Source organism: Chiloscyllium plagiosum, chromosome 29 (assembly GCF_004010195.1).
Source record: "Chiloscyllium plagiosum isolate BGI_BamShark_2017 chromosome 29, ASM401019v2, whole genome shotgun sequence".
NCBI classification, from domain to species: domain Eukaryota; kingdom Metazoa; phylum Chordata; class Chondrichthyes; order Orectolobiformes; family Hemiscylliidae; genus Chiloscyllium; species Chiloscyllium plagiosum.
The window spans coordinates 7,423,086-7,440,069 of NC_057738.1; the positions used below are offsets into that span (position 1 = coordinate 7,423,086).

A 16,984-nucleotide genomic window follows, 5' to 3' on the forward strand; every position below is an offset into this window, starting at 1 on the left:
TGTGATAGAGTTAGTGGTCTTATGTCGAGTGCATGCATCTGAAAGCCTGCAACGTGCATGTCATTTTTGGCTTTCTAAAGTCTTTCAATAGTCACCCAAACATAGAAGGTTTTGGATAGCTGCCATTTTAGCAATCAGAGAGAGCAAAAGTAACAATCACCATGGTACGGAAAGCATGAATTTCTCACACCTGTCAGCATACATTTGTTCAGTCTAATTCCTAAATTATATACAGCAAGTTTGGACTTCAATACAGCCAATTAAGATTAATGATGTTCTTAGCTCAAAGCTATCAAATTTAATTGCATTCACTTATATTCTGACCTCTTATTAACAATAATTCTATCTTAGATTAGACCATTGCCTGTTGGATTTCTTTGAATGGTAATCACTTTGGTTATGATTTTTTGCAGGTCAATACCATATTTTCATTGAAGCAAAACTAATTGTACATTGATTTAAGACTGAACGCAAGCAGAAATTCACCCGAACCTGCTAATTATTAAATAGCTTTAAATACTTTTCCAGCATCACTCTGATCTAAACTACGATAGCTTTGTGACGTTCAGCTCTGTCACCACTGGGGCTGTCCAAATGGATCCACGTTCTCCTGTCTCTGTGCTACTTTTATCCACTCTGCTGCTGATGTTATCCCACTGCTCCCCTCACTGTGTTCCCACTGCCATTTCTGTTTAAAGTAAGTGACTACAGAGATAATGGATGCATTGATTTTGAACCTTCAGATTTTCCTGGACTCTGTAATGTTAAAATTAAATAGGAATCTCTCACTGGACATTGATGTAATATTAAAGAGTTAAACTGCACTAAGAGAACATTCTAGAAGTGGGTGGGGTCGACAGGCAAGAGTGTGAATCACTCCCACCCTAATTAGACAGTCATTTGCTACTAGTCCCCAAATATTATTAACTTAAACTATCTCTTCAGAAATGCTTTCTAGCCATCCCCTGAAGCTAGGACATCTCACACCTGCATTGTCTTGGGGAATCACTCAGTCCAGACTCCCCAGGATTAGGGCATTAATATTTGCATTATCTCCGATGATCTCATCCTGCCATTGTACCTGGAGTAACATGTGACTGAGTGACAGGGGGTTGTCTTGAGTGGCATGTGACTGTGGGGGAGCGGCCAGAGCATCTATAAGCATTGCAACAGACCTGTATAAAGGAGAGGTGTTTCCTTTGTTCAGGGTCTCACTTTGACTCAACCTCGCATGTCTGCGATGGGGGTCAAAGGGGGTCACCTAGCTTGTGCAAGCTTTAATGAACTTTCACTGTTTGCAGAAGTTGGTGTGTGCTAATTGCATCACGTGTGAGAAACCTCAGGAAAAGAACCTAACAACTCCAGAATGGTTCCTGTGATCTGTAGGCAGCAAATGCAATGACAGTATTCAAAAATAAAGGGAGACACAAAACAGGGAATGCAGGAAAATTATCCTGATAATAGCCATAGGGAAAAATGTTAGAATCATGGCATGGTCTATTATGTGCTTGTGATATGACTGGACAGAGTGAGCACAAATTTATGGAAGAAATATCATGCTTTAAACTAAATTGTTCAGTTTGTTAACAGTTGTAGCTAGTGGGGTGGTTAAGGGGGAACCAGTGGACAAAGTGTGACTTTCTAAAAGCACAATATATATCCACACTACAGTTTCTTAGACAAAATCAGGGCTCAGCTGAAGACTGGTTAATGTATATAAAACCAGGAGTAAGAATGTAAAAATAATTTCACATTATAATGAGTGGGATACCATTGAGAATGTGTACAGGGTATAAAGCAGGCAAGGAAACAGCTGAGTTTTGTGAAACAAGAGGTTCAGCTGAGCAAGACTGAGATCAGATAAGAACTTACAGTTAACAATGGGGTGCTGGAGGCAAGGGTAATGGGTTAACAAGGTGGAAAAGTAGTCATTATGTAGAGCCATTTAACAAGATGAGACAGCAGTCAGTATGTAACCTCCGTTAACAAGGTGAAAAGTATTCATTATGTGAACCAGTTATAGATTAAGCCAGCAGATGGTTTGATCTTTACTACTGACATTCTCTGATTGTAACGGTCACCCAATCAATATGTATGTGGCCTTATCTGGATGCTCCTCTCTGTAACATGACTATATAATTCATTGAGAAACTGGTCTTCCAGAGAACTCCTGTTCTGTGCACATGGGTAAACGGGCTCTCTCCCTCCAGAGCCCGGAATACAGATGAAGGAGATAAAACCACTTCTGCAAACAGTGAAAGTTCATTAAAGCTTGCACAAGCTAGGTGACCCCCTTTGACCCCCATCGCAGACATGCGAGGTTGAGTCAAAGTGAGACCCTGAACAAAGGAAACACCTCTCCTTTATACAGGTCTGAGTGTTTTGCTTTGACTGAGGTTGGGGGGGGGGGGGGAAAAAAAGAGGTGAACAGGATGACACCATGAGGCTAAGTACTGGGTCCTTTCTCTGGACCAAGAAGTGCAGTGACGATTGGAGTACTTGAATACAGTTTTATTCACAAACATGTATCACCTAACCCCACAAATCAGACTTTCAACCCGTTCTCATTTACTGGAAGGCAAGAGAATCCAAAGTACAATCCCAACAATTTGTCTACCAAAAAACAATTAACAAGTTAATTAAATGAAAAATAGACTTCTCATTTACAACTTGCATTGAGAATGTGAATTAATTCAAACTTGTGATTGAGTCCTCTATTGTTTGTATTGCCATGAAAAGTCTTACCCGAGCAATGAAGGCTGAGGGATATTATTATTTTTAAATACAGAGACACCTGACCCAACTGTGTCTCCCACTCTTGAGTACCATACACCAATTAGAATCAGTACTCTGCATTTGAGACACCTTGTCACACAAGTACCAAACTAGGGATCACAAAACTGAACTATGTATAAGTGGTTGAAAATCTATTGAATCCATGATCAATCGCACCTGGAATGTCCATCTGTGACCTGAAATCTGTCAAATTCTGATAGTATCACGCAAGCATTTAACAAATCATCTTTCTTGTAGACATCACCCAGAAACTCTAAGATGATACAAACAATCACTGTCGCTTCACAGAAGATGTAAAAGCAGTAAACATGAAGGTCCTCCCTGGTTTCTCTTTTTGTAGAGTCAAAACACACTACAACTAAAATGGATACATGGTTCACCGCCTGAAAATACTGCAGGGTAATCACAACTCAATTCACACTGAAAATTTGCTAATAGTTTCCTCAATAACCACTACTGTTTTAGATTTAAGGTAAAAATGCTAATTCTTAGTTTCCACCCTTTACTTTTATTTTTAACACTACCATCATCTGCTATGATGTTTAGTTTCCCAAAGTCTGTGGGTGGAGGTTAGACATAAAGCCAATCTTACACAATGTTTACTTATATTACCTCCACCTCCAAACCCAACTGCCTCAATTCCAGTCTGATTCTTCTCATCGGAACAAGAAGTGAATCCCATAGTTAATGGCTATTATTTACATACAGTTAAGAAATTAATAAGACTAACAAACTTCAATGGGTTAGATGAAGGAACTGAGTACAGTTGACAAAGTCAGGTTGGAAAGGAAGCAATAAGGAAAACACAAAACCTATGAAAGGATACAGGCAGAGATTGAGCAAGAAGTTGGAATTTGGAATGTAATGTGCAGAAGAATCAAGTTTTCCACTTAGTAGGAAAAACAGAAATAAAATTATTTAAACAGTGAACACAAAGCAATGCTGGCTGTCAGAGGGCCTAGATTTCCTTATACAGAAATCAGAGGTTTAGCACTCAGTTAGGAAAACAAACGATACATTATACTCTAATCTGTCAAAATAAAGGCTAATAGCAAAGAAGTCTTACTGCAATTATACACAGCCATGGTGAAGTTACACTTAGGAACATTGAGTACTGTTCTGGTCTTAGATAAATATATCTTTCCATGACTAAGGGAAAATGCAACCTAAGCGTATGCAACAGATTTCCAAGAATGAAGGGACTGTCATGTGACAGCTGAAAGACAAGTCAGAGTGTGTTTTTATCTCAGGTCAGAGTGTTTTCATACAAACACAAAAGATATGGAATAAATTAAAGGAATTGCAGACACAAATTCAATATGAAGAATCTGACATAGTAGATATTAGAGAGACATGGCAAAAGATAGTCAAAATTGGGAACTAAATTTGTCAATTTATAACATGTACATGAAAGGTAATGAAAATGATACAGGGGAGCAGTAGCCTTAATCATGAAGCGTGAAACCAATTCCCTTCAATGATAGGACTGGAATACTACGAGGAGATGAGCAGATAGTGGCAATTAGAGAAATAGGTAAGAATGTAAAATTGTACACAGTTATGTATTGGGTCCCTGGGGTAGCAGCTGTGAAGTGGTAAATGCAGCGCTTATCTGAGCCTATAGGTAATACAGCAAATTCTTGTTTAACATTGCTGTGCTCTAATTTGCTTTACTTCAATGTCATTCAATTGCAACCTGCAATCTTGTTTACAATTCCAAGATTCAGTTTGAAGTTGTTTTGCACAGGTATGTCATCAGGCTACATGACTGATTTGTGCCATATTAGAGCAGCCTAAGCAGTTCCTAACCAACCCTCTTGCTGCTGACTCTCCTGCTGACAGTTCTGCTGCTCCCAGACTCACCCCTTGCCAATCCTTGTCCATGCAAAAACATCCACCACATGCACGCTCCCTGTGAGGCGAGGAAATGACAACAGTCAAGCCAGGACGTTGTGGATGCGACAGGAGTAAAGACAATGGTCTTGACAGTTGCACCAATGCTTCCACATCAGGACCCCCACTTTCATCACCCAAGAGCTCCAGTTTCAGAGCTTATGTCCCATTAACTGAAGGTCCGAGGTGCAGATCTGCTCCACTGTGAAGCAGGTTATTAAATATTCATTCACCGTGTGCAGGTTTCACTAGGTCAGCATTTACTGCCCATCCCTAATGGCTCGTGAGAAGTTGTTAGTGAACTGCCTTATTGAACTCTGCAGTCGTTATGGTGTAGCAACTTCCAAGATTCTTACCCAACATCTTAGAAGGAAGGCAATAAGATCTCAGGTCAGGATTGTGAATGTCGTGGGGAGGATCTTAAAGGTTGTGCTGTTCCTAAGGGACAAGGGCAGTAGAAGCTTACAGGCCACATGTTTGGCATTTGGGGTGGGGTGAGGGGGGTGGGCATGTGGAAAAATAGGAAATAAATATAATAGCTATCACTAGTGAAAAAAAAATTACTCAGGAGCTAATGGGGCTAAAGACCAACAAGTTTCCTGGGCCTGATGGGACGCATCCTCGGATATTAAAGGAAATAGCTGCTGAGATAGCGGATGCAGTGCTAATAATCTACCAAGAACTCTTGGGTTCTAGAAATGTCCAGTGTAACACTTAACTCAACAAAGAAACATGACCAAAAGAAAAGCCAGTTAGCTGAAGATGGAAAAATGTTAAGAACATATTATAAACAAGGGGCGGCACCGTGGTTAGCACTGCTACCTCACAGCACCAGGGTCCCAGGTTCAGTTCCAGCCTCAGGCGACTGACTGTGTGGAGTTTGCACATTCTCCGTGTCTGCGTGGGTTTCCTCCGGATGCTCCGGTTTCCTCCCACAGTTTCCGCCTACTTGCGGAATGTTTCAGAGAACACCTCTGAGACACCCGGACCAACCAACCCTAACCTCCTTCCACCTATCGCATTTCCAACGCCCCCTCCTCCAAGTCCCTCCTCCCTACCTTTTATCTTAGCCTGCTTAGCACACCTTCCTCATTCCTGAAGAAAGGCTCATGCCCGAAACGTCGATTCTCCTACTCGATGATGCTGCCTGACCTGCTGCGCTTTTCCAGCAACACATTTTCAGCTCTTTCCTCCCACAGTCCAAAGATGTGCAGGTTAGGTGAATTGACCATGTTAAATTGCCCAAAGTGTTAGGTGCATTAGTCAGAGGGAAATGGGTCTGGATGGGTTACTCTTTGGAGGGTTGGTGTGGACTGGTTGGGCTGAAGGGCCTGTTTCGACACTGTAAGGGATCTAATCATTACAGCATATGTATTACATATTATTAAGCCAAACTTGTTACAATGAGAGTGTTGCAATTTATGGTTGTCATACTCTATTTTCTTAAGTGTTCATGAGGAGCTATAAAGCCAAAGATTTCTATGAAGTTAGGATTCTCACCTCCCTATGTTGTTCCCCCCATCTGTAATAGGTACTAACAGGTGCATTGAGGAGACTTCAGGAGGCCTAAACTTTGAGAAAGGAACATCAGTGAAAAGCAGCAACAGGAGCTGGGAACGGAGGAATAATGGGCCAACCAGAACGCTCCCTCAAGCACACGCACGGCAGGAGATCTGGGATTGATACTGTCAACAGCCTGCACACAAAATATTGCTTTCTGAATACTTCCAACTCTTTGAAAAACTTAAGAGCATGAGGAACTCCCTGTGATGTACGCTAGTTACTGCAGAGAACTTCAGTAAAACTGTGTGTATCCCCGTTCAAGTATACTACTGGATTTTTGTTGCCATTTATAGTAGAGCTGTCCTTTATAGACCTAAGCATGGAAGTGTTCTAATTAACATGATGGAACTCCGAGTCTTCGAAGTGTGAGGGTCTGTTTTGTCTGATTTCACTGAATTAGTTGCATCGTTCTCAATGGATGAAATCTTACTCTTGTGTTGAGGGTTCTTGCAAGAACATGGGCCACACATGTATCTGTGCAAGTGGCTGACTGTGCACAATCACATGGTGCCCAGTCAATTAGTTAGCAAAGACAAGGGCATTGGCATGGTGGGCAAGTGCAGGAATTTGCTGACCCTAACATTATCTCCTGGGGTCAGGCTGCATTTCGGTAGGTATCTTTGAGGAGAAAGTGGGGTCTGCAGATGCTGGAGATCAGAGCTGAAAATGTGTTGCTGGAAAAGCGCAGGTCAGGCAGCATCCAGGGAACAGGAAAATTGACGTTTCGGGCATAAGCCCTTCTTCAGGTATCCCCTTCCTATCATCCTATAGCAATTGTTACTTGTTAGTTGTGTGTAATCCTCAAGAGTGCTGTTGCCCTCCCTGCTCACCTTTGCATCTGTCACTGCCTGGATCCCAAAAAGATCTGTGAACCTCACAATGTTTATTCACCATTACTTGCTATGTCCCAGAAAAGACAGCGAGTGCTCCCCAAGGTTCAACAATGCTTTTCAAGGAAGGTACAGTCTGCCAAATCCCGGGAAGAGAGATTTGCCATACAAGGAGAACTGGTGTTGACTAGCCATGTATTCACTAGGCAAATAACCCAAATGTCTTCTTTAACCACCTTGTACATCTCTCCAGTTGTCTTCAAGAATCTGTAAGAATAAGCTCCAAGGACTCTTTGATCTTCAATATCCCCTAAGTTCCTACCATTCATGGTGTACTTCCTTTTCTTGTTAGTCCTCCCAAAACGTATCACCTCATACTTTTGTGGCCAACAGTGTAAGCAACTGGGCCCAACATAAAATTGAAAGCATGGCCTAACGAATGCAAAGAGGCCAAAAGCCAACAATGATCAGCTCAGATCTACATTGCGTTTGAACAATGGGAGAGTCATGATGATCTGAAACCCATGAAGAGGTACTCAGCCAGAACAAAAGGGAGATACATTGTGTTTGTGTACAGAGGAACTTCGATTTTCTGAATCGCACAGGCGGGGAGTATTTTGTTCGGATAATCGAGGGTCCTCTGCATTTCCTGGTTTTGACCAGACCCCTTGGCATCATGGAGTAATCATGTCTTGTAAAGGGGATGGGTAAACCAACAATGACCTGACCTAACTTCATTGGACACTGTGACCCTGCCCGAGCTAAAGTCAGAGTACATTCTAGAAGGGCTGAGAAAAGGGGAGATAAGAAATGATACCTGGCAAACGACCTGGCCAGCGAACACGCCGCGTGTGACCCACTGTTGTTCGAAGATGACTCGACTGCCCTCTCGACGTGCTCAGTGAACTGGATGAAGCAGCTCAATGAAGTTCACCAGAGCAGGTAGTACGTGTGTTTTTCAGCAGTCAGGCTAGTAGGGAAAAATTAACTTAACTTGTATAAGAGTAGTTTGCTTAACTTGCAAATGTTTTAATAAAACTAAAATTTGAACCACAGTTCTTTGTTTGTCTCAAATAGTAGGAGCATCTGAACAAATACATTTTATGAGTAATAAACTGGTTGCAGTATCAATATTTTTCAGGATTAAATGCCATTTGCCATTGGTCTGCCCATCTCATCAGCCCACCTATCTTGTCAGGTACTCAGAGGCTTTCCTCCTTGCTATTTACCATACCACCAATTTGTGTGTCGTTTGCAAACTTACTGATCAAGCATCGTACATTCAAGTGTAAATCATTAATGGACACAGCGAACAACAAAAGACACAGCATTAAACCCTTTACTATGCCACTGCTGACAGGCATTGAAAGCACAAAAACAACCTTTGAGCAATATGGTGCAAACCAATTTCAGATCCAATTTACCAAACTGCTCTGACTCTTGCCTTCCTGACCAGTCTCCCATGCAAGGCGTCATAAAATGCCTTACTGAAGTCCATGTATACAACAACCACTGTGTTCCCATCATCAAGACATCTAGTCGCCTTCACAAAAACCTCAAACAAACCTGTCAGACATGATTCCCCCAACAAAGCCATGCTGATTGCCCATGATTAGTCATCGCTTGTGGAGTTATTCTGAGAATTTTTTCCAATAATTTCCCTGCCTCAGATATTTGACACACTGACCATAGTGCCTTGGTGTTTCCTAATACTCTTCTTGAGCAAACGGTACCACATTAGCTGTCTTCCAGTTCTTTGCTACTTCTGCTGTGTTCAGAGAAATTTGAAAATTAAATGTTATGGTCCCTGCAAATTTCTCTATTGCCCCTCACTGCAGCCTGGGATATATCATTCCGGAGCTGAAAAGGTGTTTCTGGAAAAGCGCAGCAGGTCAGGCAGCATCCAAGGAGCAGAAGAATCGATGTTTCGGGCATGAGCCCTTCTTCAGGAATATATCATTCCTGGGCCAACATGTGGCAGAATGGGCTCCTGTGCCAGAGCTCATCCACTCCATTTTTTTTTGTTTGTGTTTCTTTTAAAACTTTTAACTTCTTAACATTTTAAACTGACTCAGATGTCGCAGGGAGGAGAGGCCCTTTGCAGACTGGAGGCAAAGCATGAGCTTTGGAAACCCAACGAGGTCTAGAGATTGGGCCCAGTGCAGTCTGGAGGCAAGTTGCTGCTATGGGCTGGGGTGGAAGGACTGTAAATTGAGTTTTTTAAAATTTTCTTTCATTCTTATGCGTGACTTTTTACTTATTATTTTGTCTATTTTACACCAAATACTTAAGTATCAGTGCCACACTTGGTGACACTGCAAACTTCTTACTCTACTCAAAGTCTCTGAAAAGATTTGTAGCTCAGGTGCTTGTTGTTGTGGTTCTGTTCGCTGAGCTGGGAATTTGTGTTGCAGATGTTTCGTCCCCTGTCTAGGTGACATCCTCAGTGCTTGGGAGCCTCCTGTGAAGCGCTTCTGTGATCTTTCCTCCGGCATTTGTAGTGGTTTGAATCTTGGGGGAACATGTTTCCATTGGTAGGAGAAACTAGGACCCAAGGGCATAGCCTTAGAGTAAAACAAGACCTTTTAGAATGGAGATAAGGAGAAACTTCTTCAGCCAGAGAGTGGTGAATCTATGGAATTCATTGCCACAGAAGGCTGTGGAGGCCAGGTCGTTGAGTATATTTAAGACTGAGTTAGATAGATTCTTGAATATCAAGGGGATCAAGATTACAGGAAGAAAGCAGGAGAATGGGGTTGAGAAACTTATCAGCCATGATTGAATGGCAGAGCAGACTCGATCAGAATCCTCCCACTTCCTCCAGACCAAAAGGGTAGCCATGAGCACCCGCATGGGCCCCAACTATGCCTGCCTCTTTGTCAGTTACGTTGAAGAGTCCATCTTCCGCAGTTACACCGGCACCATTCCCCACCTTTTCCTCCGCTACATTGATGACTGTTTCGGCGCCACCTCGGGCTCCCATGAGGAGGTTGAACAGTTCATTAACTTCACCAACACATTCCAACCCGACCTTAGGTTCACCTGGACCATCTTGAAACCTCCCTCCCCTTTCTGGACCTCTCCATCTCCATCAATGGTGACCGACTCAACACTGGCATCTTCCACAAACCCAGTGACTCCCACAGCTACCTGGACTACACCTCCTCCCACCCTACCTCCGGTAAAAATGCTATCCCTTATTCCCAATTCCTCCACCTCCACCGCATCTGCTCCCAGGAGAACCAGTTCCACCACAGAACACACCAGATGGTCTCCTTCTTTAAAGACTGCAATTTTCCCTCCCACATGGTTGATGATACCCTGCAGCGCATCTCATCCACTTCCCACACCTCGAACCCCACTCCTCCAACTACAACAAGGACAGAACCCCCGCCCCCCGGTGCACCTTGCACCCCACCAACCTCTGTATACATTGCATCATCCTCTGCCATTTCCGCCACCAACAACAGGACCCCATCACCAGACATATATTTCCATCCCCACCCCTATCCGATTTCCGTAAAGACTATTACCTCTGCGACTCCCTTGTCAGGTCCATCACTCCCACCAAACCACCTCCCCCTGCCACTGCAGGAATTGCAAAACCTGCGCACAAACTTCACCCCTCACCTCTGTCCAAGGCCCCAAAGGAGCCTTCCACATCCATCAGGGTTTTACCTGCACTTCCATATATGTCATTTACTGTATCTGTTGTTCCTGATGTGGTCTCCTCGACATTGGGGAGACAGGACTCCTACTTGCAGAGTGCTTCAGAGAACATCTCCAGGACACCAGCACCAACCAACCCCACCGCCCTGTAACTGACCACTTCAACTCCCCCTCCCAATCCGCCAAGGACATGCAGGTCCTGGGCTCCTCCATCTCTACTCGCTAACCACCCCGTGCCTGGAGGAAGAAAGCCTCATCTTCTGCCTAGGGACCCTCAACCCCACAGCATCAATGTGGATTTCACCAGTTTCCTCATTCCCCCTCCCCCCACCTTATCCCAGTTCCAACCTTCCAGCTTTAGACCGTCCCCATGACCTGTCCCATCTGTCCATCATCCTTCCCACCTATCTACACCACCCTCCCCTCTGACATATTAACTTTACCCCCACCTCCATGCACCTATTACCCTCCAGCTGCCTTCCCCCAGCCCCACCCCCTCCCATTTATCTCTCCACTCCTGAGGCTCTCAGCCTCATTCCTGATGAAGGGTTTTTGCCTGGAATGTTGATTTTCCTTCTCCGAGGATGCTGCTTGACCTGCTGTGCTTTTCCAGCACCATATAAATATCGTGTAGGTCTCTTGCCTACATAATGCGGCAGGAAACTATGTTGCACACATTAGACAAAAGCTGACCCATCTAAAGTACTCGGACTATAGTATTTCCAGTCAATATTTGGAAAGTTAAAGACCTCCATAACAACTATCCTGTTACTCTCGCTCCTATCCAGAATTATCTTTGCTATTCTTTCCTCTACATCTCTGGAAGTATTCGGAGGCCTATAGAAAACTCCCTACAGGGTGACCTCTTCTTTCCTGTTTCTAACTTCAGCCCATACTACCTCAATAGACGAGTCCTCAAATATCCTTTCTGCCACTGTAATACTGTCCTCGACTAATAATGCCACACCTCCCCCTCTTTTGCCATGTTTTCTCTTCTTACTGAAACATCTAAATCCTGGAACCTGCAACAACCATTCCTGTCACATTTCAACTCCCCCTCCCACTCTGCCCAGGGTATGGAGGTGCTGGGCCTCCTCCACCGCTGCTCCCTCACCACCAGATGCCTGGAGGAAGAACGCCTCATCTTCCGCCTCGGAACACTTCAACCCCAGGGCATCAATGTGGATTTTAACAGTTTCCTCATTTCCCCTTCCCCCACCTCATCCTAGTTTCTAACCTCCAGCAACTCGATCCCTGACCTGTCCGGACTTGTCCGACCTGCCCAGCTCCTTTTCCACCTATCCACTCCACCCTCTCCTCCCTGACCTATCACCTTCATCTCCTTCCCCACTGACCTATTGTACTCTATGCCACTCTATCCCCACCCCCACCCTCCTCTAGCTTATCTGTCCACGCTTCAGGCTCTCTGCCTTTATTCCTGATGAAGGGCTTTTGCCCGAAACGTCGATTTTGCCTGTCCTTGGATGCTGCCTGAATTGCTGTGCTCTTCCAGCACCACTGATCCAGAGACTTCTATCTCATACCTGGTTTTGTTCCCCAAAATCAAGTCCAGCACTGCTGTGTCTTGTAGGACTTTGTGTTGGCTTAAAAAGTTCTCCTGGATAAATTTTAAGAATTCCATCCTCTCTGAGCCTTTTACACTTATGTCTATCTCAGTTAATAATAATGAAGTTGAAATCCACTATTCTTACCCAACACTGAAACAATACTTTGAAATTTGCCTACATATAAGACCTTTTATTTCACTCTGACTGTTTGGAGATCTATAGTATTCCCAGTAATGTGATTTCCCCCTCTTTCTTGTTCCACTCACATGGCCTCAATTGAGAAGCCTTCTAGAATGTTGGCCCTCCTTTTCACATCAATATTGCTGAACAATTTTTCCTCTTTTACATCCCTCCATATCTTGCCTGAAGGTTCTAAATTCAGGAATGTTGAGCTACCGGTCCTGGCTCTCTCTCAACCACATCTTCATGATAGCAATCATATCACATCCACATGTGTCAATCAGCACCCTCAACTCATACGTTTTACTCAGAAGGCTTCTTACATTAAATTAAATGCCATCTAACCTTGCTGAGCTCCCTCAAGTCTTAGCTTAACTATGTATCTCTGCCTACTAGACTGACTGACCTTTCTTCTAAATTTGTCTGCACCACCTCTTACTGTTGCTCCACTCCATGTCCCACTAATCTGCCAAATTAGTTTAAACCCCAAACAACAGCACTGGCAGTCTCAGCTGTCAAGAATGCTGGCACCAACTGTACAGCCACACATCTATCTGCTCTCACCACCTATTAGTTTACTCACTAGCACAATGGCACCACCACAAGTAATCCAGAGATCATTAACTTTCACCTGCTTCTCAATCTGCTACCTAGCTTTCTCAATTCTTGTTGCAGATCCTCAACACTCTTTCTACCCATGTCATTGGTAACAATGTGAACCACAATCTAAGATTGTCTGCGCTTCTTCTCCAGAATGCACTGCTGCTTTTCATTGATATCCTTGACTTTATCCCCAGTGAGGCAACATACTGTCCTGGAGTCAGATCTGCAACTGCAGAAATGCCTGTATGCACCCTTCACTATGGAGTCTTCTATGATTATTAGTTCTTCCTCTACCTGCTCCATCACTCCCACGAATTTCCAACACAAAGACTGTTCATGCCCTCGAGGGACTGACTGCCTGCCTTCCTTCTTCTGAAGGATTGTCACCCATGGCTTTCCTGACTAAATTTCCTCAAATCAGGGTGATGATGTCTAGAAACATTCATGTAACTCTCAGCCTCAAATATATTACAGTGCCACAAGTTAGCCTTCAAGCTCCACAATGCAGTGTGGTGTTGAGACAGAGGATTAGGACTAAATAACAGGCTCAATGGGTCTGATTTTGCTCCTATTTTCTATATTTCAGTTGAAGTAGTGTACATATTGCACATTGGACCCATTCTCACACACCATAAATTGCTCCCCGTCAAGCAACACATCAATTTTAAAATTTTAGATCCTTGTTTTAAGAAAAAACAAAAAAAACTTTGAAAGTGGAGTCACAGGTAGGTAAGATAGTGAAGGTGGTGTTTGGTATGCTTTCCTTTATTGGTCAAAGCATCAAGTTTCGGAGTTGGGAGGTCATGTTGCAGCTGTATAGGGCCTTGGTTAGGCCACTTTTGGAATATTGTGTGCAATCCTGGTCTCCCTGCTATAGGAAAGATGTTGTGAAACTTGAAAGGGTTCACAAAAGATTTATAAGGATGTTGCCAGAGTTAGAGGAACTGAGCTATAGGGAGAGGCTGAAACTGTTTTCCCATGAGCATCAGAGGCTGAGGGATGACCTTATAGAGTTTTATAAAATCATGAGGTACATGGATCGGATAAATAGACAAAGGGGGGGGGGGGGGGGGGGGGGGGGGAGTCCACTACTAGAGGGCATAGGTTTAGGGTGAAAGGGGAAGATATAAAAAGGGATCTCATGGGCAACTTTTTCACGCTGAGGGTGGTGTGTGTATGGGATGTGGTGAAGTCTGGCACAATTATAAAGATTTAAAAGGCACCTGGATGAGTAAATGAGTAAGAAGGGTTTAGAGGGATATGGCCCAAGTGCTGGCAAATGGGACGAGGTTCATTTAGGTTAACTGGTCAGCATGGACAAGTTGAACCAAAGAATCTGTTTCCATACTGCACATCTCTGTGACTCTGTGACCCTTCTTCAAAACTCAATGCCAAGTGATTACCATGGCTTCTGGGAGTCAAGCTCAGAGAACTAATGAAAAATGCTAGACTTTCAGCACAACAATTCAGATATTGCCCAGGAGTGCCAGAAGGAAACCACCAGTGTGCAGGATTGAACAACTGCATGAACTGATAGATGGAGTGGTCTTCCTCTATGACCTGTTTACTATTTGACGCCAACCCTTTTTCCAATGCTCCCAAAATTTTTCCTTCGAACAGAAGTTGAAGGGACTTGGTGGTACAGAGGCAATGCCAATGGACTAGTAATCCAGAACCATACCACGCCAAGTGATGAAATTTTAATTCAGTAACAATTTAGAATTAAAAAAAACTGGCCTAATGAAAACAATGTAACAACTATCAATTGATAAAAAAAAAACAACCATTTCATTCACTTATGCCTTTTAGGAAGGGAAATCTTACATCCTTCACTCATCTGGCCTACACATGACTCCAGAATGACAGTAATGTACTGGAATCTTAACTGGTCTCTGGCAATTAAGAGTTGTGCAATAAAAGGCCTCTGGCCTCACAGCGCCAAAGACCCAGATTCAATTCCCACCTCAGGCATCTGTCTGTGTCTGTGTGGGTTTCCTCCCACAGTCCAAAACTTGTGCAGGTCAGGTGAAATGGCCATGCTAAATTGTCTGTGGTGTTAGGTGAAGGGGTAAATGTAGGGGAATGGGTCTGGATGGGTTGCTCTTCGAAGGGTCGGTGTGGACTTGTTGGGCCGAAGGGCCTGTTTCCGCACTGTAAGTCATCTAAAAGAATCTAAAAAAAATGCTGGCCTAGGAATGAAAAATGACACCAATGTTCCCTCTGTCCCTCAACTCTCAGCACTCCCATTGCAGGCAGACTTGACAGTGATTGCAGGAGAACTAGGAAACAGTGGCCCCACAAGTATAGAATGTAAATAAAGTGTTCAAATTACACCCAAGCAAGCACTGTCTTTGGTAAATATGTGATTGTGTGCATTCTTAATCATAGATATGCTTTACAAATGTAGGAACACATGTATTAAGGTTCATAAAATTTGAATAAATTTTCAAAGAAACCAAGCTTAAAAAATACAAATTCAGAACTCAAATTTAAATTAGTCAGCTTAGGCGCATATGTGGAAACGAGAGAAGGTTTAGGTTTGGATGATGATGAAACACTCTCTCACAGCAGCAAACAGCACATTAAGGGATTTCCAGGTACATTGGTAGAGACAAAGATCTGACATGAATCAGTTTGATTGAAGGAGATTTAACAATGTTCCTTCCCTGCATGATCCAAATTCATACCTATCTGATGACTTTACATGCAAAGAAACTAGCAAGATTATCATAAATAAAACAAAAGAATTCTGAATGCTGGAAATCTGAAACGAAAACCAAGAAACTTAGCAGGTATAGCAGCATCCATGGAGAGAAAATAAAGTTAATGCTTTGACTCCAGTGACCATTCTTCAGAAGAATACCTATTACAAAAAGGCACTTCGAGAACTACTCAGTTGTCAAGTTGTAATGAAAAACAGTGTGGGAATATAAATTTCATATGATGATCTGCAGTAAGAGATGAGTCCTGATGTTTGTTGCCAAATCACTGATATGGGACAACAGATGATAAAAGTCAGAGAAATTAGAACTATTTTAACTATGATATTCAAAACAAATTTATGATTTTGGAGAGCCACTATAAATCCGTGACAAGAACAAGAAAATAAGTGGGATTGGTACTGAGTGAAATATGAACAATGGCAATTTGACAGTTAGATTTTAGGAAATGCGAAGGTGTAAAGATGACCAAAAATAGTACCACAGTCTGAGTTAAAAGGGGAATAAATGAAGGTGTAACTGCAGATGAACTGACATTTGGGTGGGGACAAAATCTGTTACAATGACAGAATTTGTACTCTGTGACAGGAAGAGTTCCAGGGCGTGATACTCAATTCTTTGGCAGGTTCAGTCTGAAAAAAATAGTTGAAGAGAGAGATACTGTGTTGTACTGAAGTACGAAAATATTTGTTAAGGGTCGGTTTGGAGTATTGGCTTCAGTCATCTCAATACTTTGTTAAGATTTACTCAAGACTACATATTGAAAACACAGTCACTATTACTCCATGTCTCTGAATCTTTTCACCAAAGAACACCATAACATTGGCAAAGAGGACAAGGAAAACATAGAACATAGAAGAATACAGCGTAGTACAGGCCCTTCGGCCCTCGATGTTGCGCCGATCCAAGCCCACCTAACCTACACTAGCCCACTATCCTCCATATGCCTATCCAATGCCCATTTAAATGCCCATAAAGAGGGAGAGTCCACCACTGCTACTGGCAGGGCATTCCATGAACTCACGACTCGCTGAGTAAAGAACCTACCCCTAACATCTGTCCTATACCTAACCCCCCTCAATTCCAAGCTTTGCCCCCTTGTAATAGCTGACTCCATACATGGAAAAAGGTTCTCATGGTCAACCCTATCTAAACACCTAAT

At 43.1% G+C, this 16,984-nt stretch overlaps 1 protein-coding gene and 1 long non-coding RNA gene across 2 annotated transcripts in view; one reads left to right on the forward strand and one right to left on the reverse strand.

The window, feature by feature from the left end:
* The window catches only part of LOC122564348, a 46,061-nt gene extending 38,175 nt beyond the window's left edge, over positions 1-7,886 (forward strand). The window contains exons 2-3 of the long non-coding RNA XR_006315885.1: positions 6,221-6,866; positions 6,999-7,886. This is a non-coding gene — a long non-coding RNA (uncharacterized LOC122564348). The remainder of the gene's footprint in view (positions 1-6,220; positions 6,867-6,998) is intronic.
* si:dkeyp-120h9.1 (Y+L amino acid transporter 2-like) overlaps positions 1-16,984 on the reverse strand; it is a 140,494-nt gene that overhangs the window by 118,305 nt on the left and 5,205 nt on the right. The window contains exon 2 of the mRNA XM_043719096.1: positions 7,900-8,052. The gene's annotated coding sequence lies outside the window, so the exon portion shown is untranslated. The remainder of the gene's footprint in view (positions 1-7,899; positions 8,053-16,984) is intronic.